The sequence below is a fragment of the Notolepis coatsorum genome (assembly GCF_963971535.1).
Source record: "Notolepis coatsorum genome assembly, chromosome: 1".
Lineage (NCBI taxonomy): Eukaryota > Metazoa > Chordata > Actinopteri > Aulopiformes > Paralepididae > Notolepis > Notolepis coatsorum.
The window spans coordinates 22,397,271-22,407,857 of record NC_140165.1 but is presented as its reverse complement, the minus strand read 5'-3'; positions in this window follow the sequence as shown (position 1 = coordinate 22,407,857).

Below are 10,587 nucleotides of genomic sequence, written 5' to 3'. Positions count from 1 at the left end.
AGACAATGTGTCTCATACCTATATCCACAATCTGCTCCTCTAGAACAGATTTAACCCACCCACGGCAGTTTGCTAGCAACCCGGCTAATCTCTCCTACCCTCCTACAGCCACTAATACACCTGTCACAGTACGGGGAGGCTTATGGAATTGTCAATCAGCAGTCAAGAAAGCTGACTTCATTACTGCCTACGCCCATAGTCTAAATCTGCAGCTCCTGGCTCTAACTGAGACCTGGATAACCCCCAATAACTCATCAACACCTGCAGCATTATCTACAAACTATAACTTCACTCACACACCTCGACCTTCCAGACGGGGTGGAGGCACTGGCCTCATGACATCTCCTTCATGGGCTACAAACGTAACACCACTCCCAGAACTGTCACTCTCCTCTCTCGAATATCATGCAGTATCTGTCTCTAATCCTTTCAATCTCACCATTGTTACACTCTACCGCCCTCCAGGTACACTCGATCACTTCACAGATGAGCTGGACATGCTTCTTAGCTCCTTACCGGAAGATGGTACCCCTCTCCTTCTATTGGGCGACTTCAACCTGCCTGACTCATCTCAGTCAGTCATAGTAGTCTCCCTCCTACAATCGTTTGACCTGACTCCCACTGCCATGCCTCCCACCCACAAAGCAGGCAACTCCTTGGATCTCATATTTTCCCGTAACTCCAGCATCATTAACACCACGGTAACTCCCCTACATTTATCTGACCATTCCTTCATATCCTTCTCACTAACTCTCATGCTTAACCGAAAGGTCTTCACCCCAACTCAAACAGTCTCACTCAGACGCAACCTGCCCTCCCTATCCCCCTCCACCCTCTCCTCTGACATACTATCCGCTCTACCTTTGAGTGACACCTTCTCTGCTCTCTCCACAGAGATGGCAACCTCCACCCTCCTTTCAGCCCTTGCAACCTCCTTCAACAAGCTCTGTCCCCTCGTTGAGAAACCTGCCCGCCGTTCCCCACCCAGTCCATGGCTGACAGATCCAGTGAGAGAACAAAGACAGGTCCTGAGAGCAGCTGAAAGGAAGTATAGAAAGTCACGCCTCACTGCTGACATCGACACATATCACAACCTCTTGTTAACATTCTCCAAAACCATCACTAATGCCAAAGCTTCTTTCTTCCACCATAGGATCGAGGCCTCTGCCAAGAATCTTCGCAAACTGCATGCTACCATGTCCTCCCTCCTCACTCCCCCCCCACCCCCCCCTCCCTCATCTTTCTCTGCCGAAGACTTTGCGATCTTCTTTGAGGAAAAAGTGGAGAACATCCGCAGCTCCTTCTCCCAACCCCCACCTATTCCAAATGCTGAATCGAGAACCTCATCCTTCACTCTGTCATCTTTCTCTCCCATTACAGAAGCAGAGACCCTGACACTGGTAACGTCGAACCGTCCGACTACTTGCCAGCTGGACCAGCTACCCTCCCCACTCCTCCAGACCATAGCACCAGACATCCTCCCATTCCTAACTGCAACCATCAACTCCTCACTCAACTCGGGGGTGGTCCCCACCTCCCTAAAACAAGCCAGAGTCACGCCGCTCATAAAAAAACCAACCCTGAACCCTACCGTCATAGGCAACTACCGTCCTGTCTCTCTTCTCTCCTTCCTTTCTAAAACACTTGAACGTGCTGTATCCAACCAACTTACTGCTTATCTCTTACAGAATGACCTCCTAGACCCTAATCAGTCAGGCTTCAGGACTGGTCACTCCACAGAGACAGCCCTCATTGCGGTCACAGAGGCACTTCACTTAGCAAAAGCGAAAGGCCTCTCCTCTGTCCTGATTCTCCTAGATCTATCTGCAGCCTTCGACACAGTCAACCACCAGATCCTCCTTGCGGCCCTTGCAGGAATGGGAGTGGCTGGCTCTGCGCTGACATGGCTGTCATCATACCTCAATGACCGCTCCTACCAAGTGTCATGGAGAGGGACCCTGTCGGCCACCCGCCCCCTGCGGACGGGTGTCCCCCAGGGCTCGGTTTTAGGACCCCTTCTCTTCTTCCTCTACACTAAATCACTGGGTAACATTATCACGTCTCATGGCTTCTCCTACCATTGTTATGCCGACGATACTCAACTCTTCCTCTCCTTCCCTCCCTCAGATATCCACGTCTCTGAGCGGATCTCGGCCTGTCTGTCCGACATCTCAGCCTGGATGACGTCCAACCACCTCAAACTGAACCTAAGCAAAACAGAATTGCTCCACCTGCCGGCCAAATCCTCCCCCCTAACCGACCTTTCAATCACAGTCGAGAATGCAGCTGTGACTGCGTCCCCGACCGCCAAGAACCTTGGTGTTGTCCTCGACGACCAGTTGAACTTCTCTGCTCACATCGCAGCGACGACCAGAACCTGCCGATTCCTCCTGAGCAACGTCAGAAGGATCCGCCCCTTCCTGACAAAAGAAGCCACCCAACTCCTCGTCCAATCAACAGTCATCTCCCGCCTCGACTACTGCAATGCACTGCTCGCTGGCCTCCCGGCCACTGCCACTAAGCCTCTTCAACTCATTCAGAACGCAGCGGCCCGCCTGATCTCAAACCTACCGAAGTCGGCCCATGTCACCCCACTTCTTAGGGACCTGCACTGGCTCCCCATTGCTGCACGAATTTGCTTCAAGGCCCTCGACCTAGCATACCGTGCGGCAAAGGGAACCGCTCCCGCCTACCTCCGGTCAATGGTCTCTAACTACACACCCTCAAGACCCCTACGCTCTGCATCTTCTGGCCGCCTCAGACCTACTCCTATCCAAGCTCCGGGAGGGTCATCAAAGAGAAGTCGCCTATTCTCAGTCCTTGCCCCACAATGGTGGAATGAACTACCCACCCCAGTTAGGACAGCCGAATCACGTCCAATCTTTCGCCGTCGACTAAAGACGCACTTCTTCAACCATTATCTGAATTTAAAAAAAAAACAATAAAAAAAAAAATCTAACCCTAACTAACCGTACTGTCATGCACTTGTCCTAATAAACTAACCTACACTGTAGCACTCAACACTTTGATGAACATTGTTGCTCAGCTGATAGAGTTGTGCCCTTCCTGATGGCTTGTCGTACAGAACTTGTAAGTCGCTTTGGATAAAAGCGTCAGCTAAATGACTAAATGTAAATGTAAATGTAGTCAGGAAGTCCGTAATCCACCTACAGGTAGAGTCCAGCGCTTGCAGCCGAGACACCTGATGCTCCAGGATGTGCGGGAAGATGGTGTTGAAGACCGAGCTGAAGGCGTGGAGGGGGGAGGGGGCGTGGTAGAGGAGATAGGGTCACCGCTGGGGGGGGGTGAGGGAAGAGGGCCGGGGGAAACAATTCCTTATCAAAGTAAAACTCATTGAGCTCATTGGCGAGGAGGAGGTTGTCAGACGTCTCTGGGGGGACTTCGGTTTATAGTTGGTGATGGTTTTGAGGCCTTTCCAGACAGAGGAGGAGTTCCCCTCAGAGAACTGTTGCTGCAGTTTCCCAGAGAAGTGCTGTTTCGCCTCCTTCACTGCTCTCTCGAATCTGTACTTAAAACGGACCTTGTCCCCACTTCGCCTGGCCTTCTCCTGCCTAGTCCTCAGCTGTTGGAGCTGGACTGTGAACCAGGGCTTGTCGTTGTTGTAGACTTTCCTGCAGCGGGGGGGGGGGGGGACACACACACACACACACACACACACCTCCTCACAGAAGCTGACAAATGACGTCACAGTCTCTGTGTACTTTTTGAAGCATCTTGCTACAGGTTTGCAGATCAAATCATGATCGCTGTTGCCCAGCACGGAACGGGGAACAGAATGGTAGGCTCGCACAGTAGCAGTGATCTACTGCAATGACTAGAAGTATAACAGTAAGGACTAGGAGTATAACAGTAAGGACTAGAAGTATAACAGTAAGGACTAGGAGTATAACAGTAAGGACTAGAAGTATAACAGTAAGGACTAGGAGTATAACAGTAAGGACTAGAAGTATAACAGTAAGGACTAGGAGTATAACAGTAAGGACTAGAGGTATAACACTATATGCACAAACACACTATCTCTCCCTCTCTCTGTCTCTCTTACTACCCCCCCCCCCCCCACAGACACATGCACAATCGCATACATAAACACAGCCTTCACTCCCAGACATATCTATCTACACACATTATCTCCCACCCCTCTCGCTCCTTCAACGTGTACACACAAATGCACACGCACACGCACACACACACACACACACACACGCACACACTCGCGCGCACGCACACACACACACACACACACACATACACACGCGCGCACGCACGCACACACACGCACACACACACACACACACACACACACACACACACACACACACACACACACACACACACACACACACACACACACACACACACACACACACACACACACACACACACACACACACACACACACACACACACATTCCCGACCATATCTATCTCCGTGTCGTTATCCACATCTCTCTGTACATCATATCTATCATTCGTATTATGTACGTCAGTGCTCCACTGTGTTTTGTCTGCTCTCCTGTATAAATACTTTGTTACCTTGCCATTCTACAGAGATCTAGGCTGTAGGGCCCATTGCTGTAACCTGGGTCTCTCCATGTTGCAACATGTCATTCTGTCAGTAAACTCTATCCTTGATCAAAGACGATCTGTTGTCCTCCTCCGTGAATAATCTCGTCAAATGATTCCACATCACCCTCTCATGTAGTGGCCATATATAACGGAGCTCTTTAGAGGCACAGTAACTCCAATCCTGACTGGTGGTGGTGATAATAATATCTTGTTCTCATTATTCCTTCTATTTATTACTGAACGGTATGATGCACCCGACTGATATCACCCTATTTCCACCGCAGATACCAATTTCTATACCACTAAGCTTTAGCTTATATTAAGCTAATATTGTTGTAAATTCCCCCATTATTTTTTTATGCTGGGTTTTATTATTTCCAGTCAGGCACTTCTTTGGACAGCCCCACAGGTCCTAGTGTGGTGTTAGATGCATGTGGTGTCTTGTCAGGACATAATATTATCTGTACAGTACATATCCCTTACCTACTCTTACTAGCTACGCTGCTGGCCAGTATGACTATGACCATACTGTCTTTATACCTGTATCACTGTACATATTAATATCACAACTCTGTACATACATATGATTATCACTACACTCAGTAGTACCAATTGATATATTCTATACCTAGTTTAATCACCTGTACGTTGTATATTAATGTTGCACTTTACTGTACATTTGAACTCTGGTTGGATACCAAACTTATTTTTGTTGTACTGAATGACAATACATTTGAATCTAATCGAATATAATATAATATAATATAATATAATATAATATAATATAATATAATATAATATAATATAATATAATATAATATAATATAATCTAATCTAACCTATTTGAACAGTATATGCACATAGATTAATTTGGGGTCACTAGACAAACGATTAATTGAGATATCATCCGTTCCTCTCCGGTAGAGAGATCCAACATGCTTTTGTGCGCAAAATAACATTGAAAATCAAGTCACGTAGCTTCAATTCACGTCATCTGACACACGTATTGGCATCGGGGGAATTCTCCTGATATCAACACCCTGTGCCCGGTTCTAACCTGGTATCGGCCCGATTACCAATACCAGTGTGGGGGAACCGGAGAAGTTAATCATGCGCATAATCAAATCTTCATGGTTGATGCAAATTAATTGTTAAAACATTACTAATCAGATACAATTTAAGATTCAGGAGTTCAGTAGAGGACTTGACTCTCGGGCCAGGAGAAGGGATCAAGCACACCCCTCCTCATTCTGTGAGTTCTCCTCTTGAGCTTTCTTGAGAAGTGGTACATTTATCACCCTCAAAATATATAGCTATAAGACAACCCCCTCCCCAAAAAAGGTAGAAAATAAGGGGGTCAAAACATTTATATCCTTCTTCCCTGTAACTGTATATTAACCACCAACAATACAGAATAATACATATTCGAAAGCGATACAGAATGCCTTAGTGCATTATATTGAATTATATTTGTGTCAGTGGGTATCTGAACGCTGTCTTTTCCTTTACATAAATAAAGTCATTTCCATCATAAATCGCGGCAGAAGATGCAGAAATAGCTGCATAAAGGTACACCAGAATGCAGGAAGTGTTTGACGCTCAACATTTCCTGGGGGAGTGTCCCGGCCAATGTTGAAACCAAAGCTACGGCCTTGAACATCAGTATCTGTGCTTCCCTACTAGGAGAGCATTATAAAGTACCTCTTGGCATATAGTGCAATGTTTTCTTGTACTTCTGCAGCTGGACCACAGGACGGCTTCAATGGTACTTTTTTTATTTCTATTTATTTTTGGACTTTCTGTATTTTTCACCCACCGGCTTCCCACCCGCTAACACCGCCAATTGTGTTAGTAGGGACGACTGACCAAGCCGGAGGCACCGCTTGAATGGTGATTGAACTTACAAATCATCAAGGAGAGACACTCACCTTTCCTTTTTTTTTTTTTTACAGTACCCTGTAGAGACCTGGAGAGACACGCGTTCATAGTGTCTTCACCACGTTAACGTTTTCTTTCCCATACAGAAATGCCGCACTGTCCTAAAAACACACAGCTCATTAGCTTTGATCGTCATCGAACTAATAAAACCTGGTGTTTGCCTATACCAAAATGTCTACGTGCGATAATGTAATAATGGAATATATGGCACTTCTTTGGATATCAAATTTGATATAATTCGGGATGGGGGGGGGGGGGGGGGGGGGGGGAGGCATACTTTAATCTTCCAATAAGCCGTTGTTGGCTCCTGGCCCAGTATTCGCTGTGGCTATACCACATTACTGTGGCTTTTCACCCGAGAGAGAAACTGTCCTCATCTCAGGGGGGGGGGGGGGGTTGACGTGACAGCCAGCCACAAGCCCTCTCACCCCGTCTTGCCATTAACGCGGGCGTGATGTCGTCGGTCTTGTCATGTGTGGGGGCGGGTGACCTTGGCTCTGTCAAAGAGAGAGAGAGAGAGAGAGAGAGAGAGAAGAGAGAGAGAGAGACGAGAGAGAGGAGAGAGAGAGAGAGAGAGAGGAGAGAGAGAGAGGAGAGAGGAGAGGAGAGAGAGAGATGAGAGAGAGAGAGAGAGAGAGGGAGAGAGAGAGAGAGAGAGAGAGAGAGAGAGAGAGAGAGGAGAGAGAGAGAGAGAGAGGAGAGAGAGAGGAGAGAGAGAGAGGAGAGGAGAGAGAGAGAGAGAGAGAGAGAGGGAGAGATGCCATGGCAGATAACGTCCAATAGGAGTTGACGTTGTGCTGGCAAAGCAACTTCCATGTCTTGCCAGTCACAGGGCTGATGGGGGGGGGGGCTCTCCCCCATATGCATTCTATTGGGCTTCTCACATTACAGCCCTGCCTACTTTTTTGGTGCAGACAAGGAATGTCACCACGGTTACATCAGAAAGGTTGTTTTGTAACACTGCGGTGTAGGACTTAGCCTACTTAGGGTTTGGCAGCGGCTGTGGCAGGATACAGCAGGGCATTAGACAGAGACGGTGTCACTCTTAGAGGGATGTAGGCCTGTCCAGACTAAGGATTTGTATAGTCGACTTTGATTGGCCAACATTTGCAGATAGTCGACTGGTAAACGGGCAAAAAAATAAAAAAATATATATTTAATTTTTTTGATCATTCCATTTGGGCTGTGGGGGGTGCTTAATGTCTGAATGAGTCGACTGGAGGCTTCTCGTCCTCTGCGAAAGCATGCAATTGGTCCACTGATGGATACATCTTGATATTTGTCTAGTGTGTCCATTAGATGGGTGAAATCCTCTTTCAGTGCCTCTGTGCCCGCTTTCCCGGCAGTTAGCCTTGCTGTATGTGCGCCATTAGCGTTAGCCACCCTGCTAGGCCTCTTCGCTTTTGGAAAAAATTATCAAATATATATATATATTATTTATTATTAGTATTTTTAGTCGGGGTCAGCCCTAGAGGGATGTGGTGTTTGAAATGAAAAAACTAAAAGTCAATCCATGTTTAGTTAAAGGTGCTATTATTGATAAAAGGTCAATAAAGGTCAATAAAGGTCAATAAAGGTGCTTCATGTAGAGTAATTTATTATTATTTTTAATAATACATTGACAGAGCTTTTAGAAAGGTGCGTAATAAAATGATTGATTCCCCCCGGCCTTTAACATAATTAACCGGCGAAGTTTGGAAGTCGCCCTTTGGACTTTTAACGTTATACGACGTGACTTTGTTAGAACACGAAAAACCGGGAAGGAAAGGGTAAACAAATAATCCAAGAATAAATACTCTTTTTGATTAAGGAACTGTAATTGCTGTTTACTTTTCTGAACGACCTGCACTGCAACGGAATTCACCTCAATTATGGGAGGGGGAGGATAACGTGACTCTGAAGACCAGGCCCCACACACACACACACACACACACACACACACACGCACATGCACACGCGCGCACGCACACACACACACACACACACACACACACACACACACACACCACACACACACACACACACACACACACACACACACACACACACACACACACACACACACACCCACACACACACATGGTGGGAGGTCAGCTACCCTTCTCACATTCACATTCCCAGTTGGAAAACAATGGATGATGAAGCCGGTGATTTCTTTTTTTAGCACCGCCCTGCGTCTGTAAAATATCTGCCGTGAAACGGATGCTAAATTGGCCGTGACAAAATGAAAGCTTGATTAAACCGTAATTAAACTCAGCCGGGGGCCTCAATCACGTAACTAATTTACCGCCGCACCCCGTAATTGCATTTACTGCTTAGGCAGGCAATCCGGTGCCGCAAATGAAAATCACGGCGGCGTCTGTGGGCGTTCACATTAAACGCTGGTGTTTTGGACGTTAGCCCTGCGCCTCCGGCAGGGACGTCTTCTCAACTGATCAGAAGGAGTGGGGAGCTGGTAGGCAGGTGGTGTAGTAACGCTAGCAACAGAAACAGTGCTTCCAGGGCGAAGATACGGTAAGAGTGTGGTCGCTAATGGGGACTACACAAGTGGCTAGGGGGGTGAGTCGGGTGACAGTAGTCACAGGAGGTATAAAACAGTCGTCTGGTAATCGGAAGGTTTGATTCCGGCTCCTCCCGGACAAGTACGCGTCAAAGTGTCCTTGAGCAAGACACTTAACCCCCTGACTGCTCCTGATGGGTGATAAGTTGTAAAGCACTTTGGATAAAAGCGCTATATAAATGCAGCCCATTTGCCATTCATCACAAGTGAGAGGTGTCGCTTGAAAAATATATAGAGTATAACGTTTTTTCTCCACCTACTGCAGTGAGAGTAATTACACAAACACCGCCAATCGCTTTCTCCACTTTATTCCTTCCTCTGAATGCTGTGTTCCTTTTTTTTTATCCACTCCATATACATTTTTCTTGGAGGTTTCTTTAGGTTTTTCCAAAATGTTTCTAGAATTCTGAGAAAACAAAAAAAAACACACCTAATACAAAATGCAGCCAACATGTTTACGCTTGTCGTACAGTGTTATCACCGCTGGAGAATTTACCTATATCAAGCCCTGCCTCTTTTCCGGATCCTCCAATCACAACTGTTGCTGTTTATCCGAGAGAAGCAGCAATGGTTGTGATTGGAGAATCAAGAAAGTGGGCCAGGCTTAACTACTGGTCTCAGACCACTGATAGGATTTCCTTAGTCATTTTAAAATGGTAAATGTTGCATTTATATAGCCACAATTTGGTTCCTCACATTCACCCAGTCACTCACAGATTCACACACCGACGGCAGAGGCAATCATACAAGGTACCAACCTGCTCATCGAGAGCAATTAGGGGTTAAGTGTCTTGCTCAAGGACACTTCGACACGCTGCCCGGCGACGGCCCCCACTGTCGCCCTCGATTTAAATGTATTACATTTATAGTATTCTCACGACGTGTGACGCATTTCATGCAGACGCGGCGCGATATCAGGTCACGGCTCATGGGTCACGGTTGTGACTCGACGACGACCACCTGTTGGATCACAATCCCCTGTCATTGGCTCACCGTGATGTCAGCAGTGACGACGACGTCATCCCATACCATGACCAGGTCAGCGCTGAGCCGTTTACATCCGTTAGCCCGTAGCCGGCTGACAGGCAGCCCACAGTGGTGTGATGCACATACTGTGCTGCTGTACAGTCCTCCTCAATACCAGCCCTCATATCCTCTACCTGCCCTGCCATTTCCTTAGTCCCTTCTTTTTTTTTTATCTTCTCTCCCTCAATCTTTTCTTTCCCTCATCTTGAACTACAATATGTCACTGCAGCCATTTATCTGTACTCCATGGACAAGCCGCTAGCTTTAAGATAAAAAAAAAAATATTCAGAATATTGTGCCCGTAGCACAACCCCCCCCCCTCCCCCTCTCCTCTCTCTCCCCCCTCTCTCTCTCTCTCTCTCTCTCTCTCTCTCTCTCTCTCTCTCTCTCTCTCTCTCTCTCTCTCTCTCTCTCTCTCTCTCTCTCTCTGTCTCTGTCTCTGTCTCTGTCTCTGTCTCTGTCTCTCTCTCTCTCTC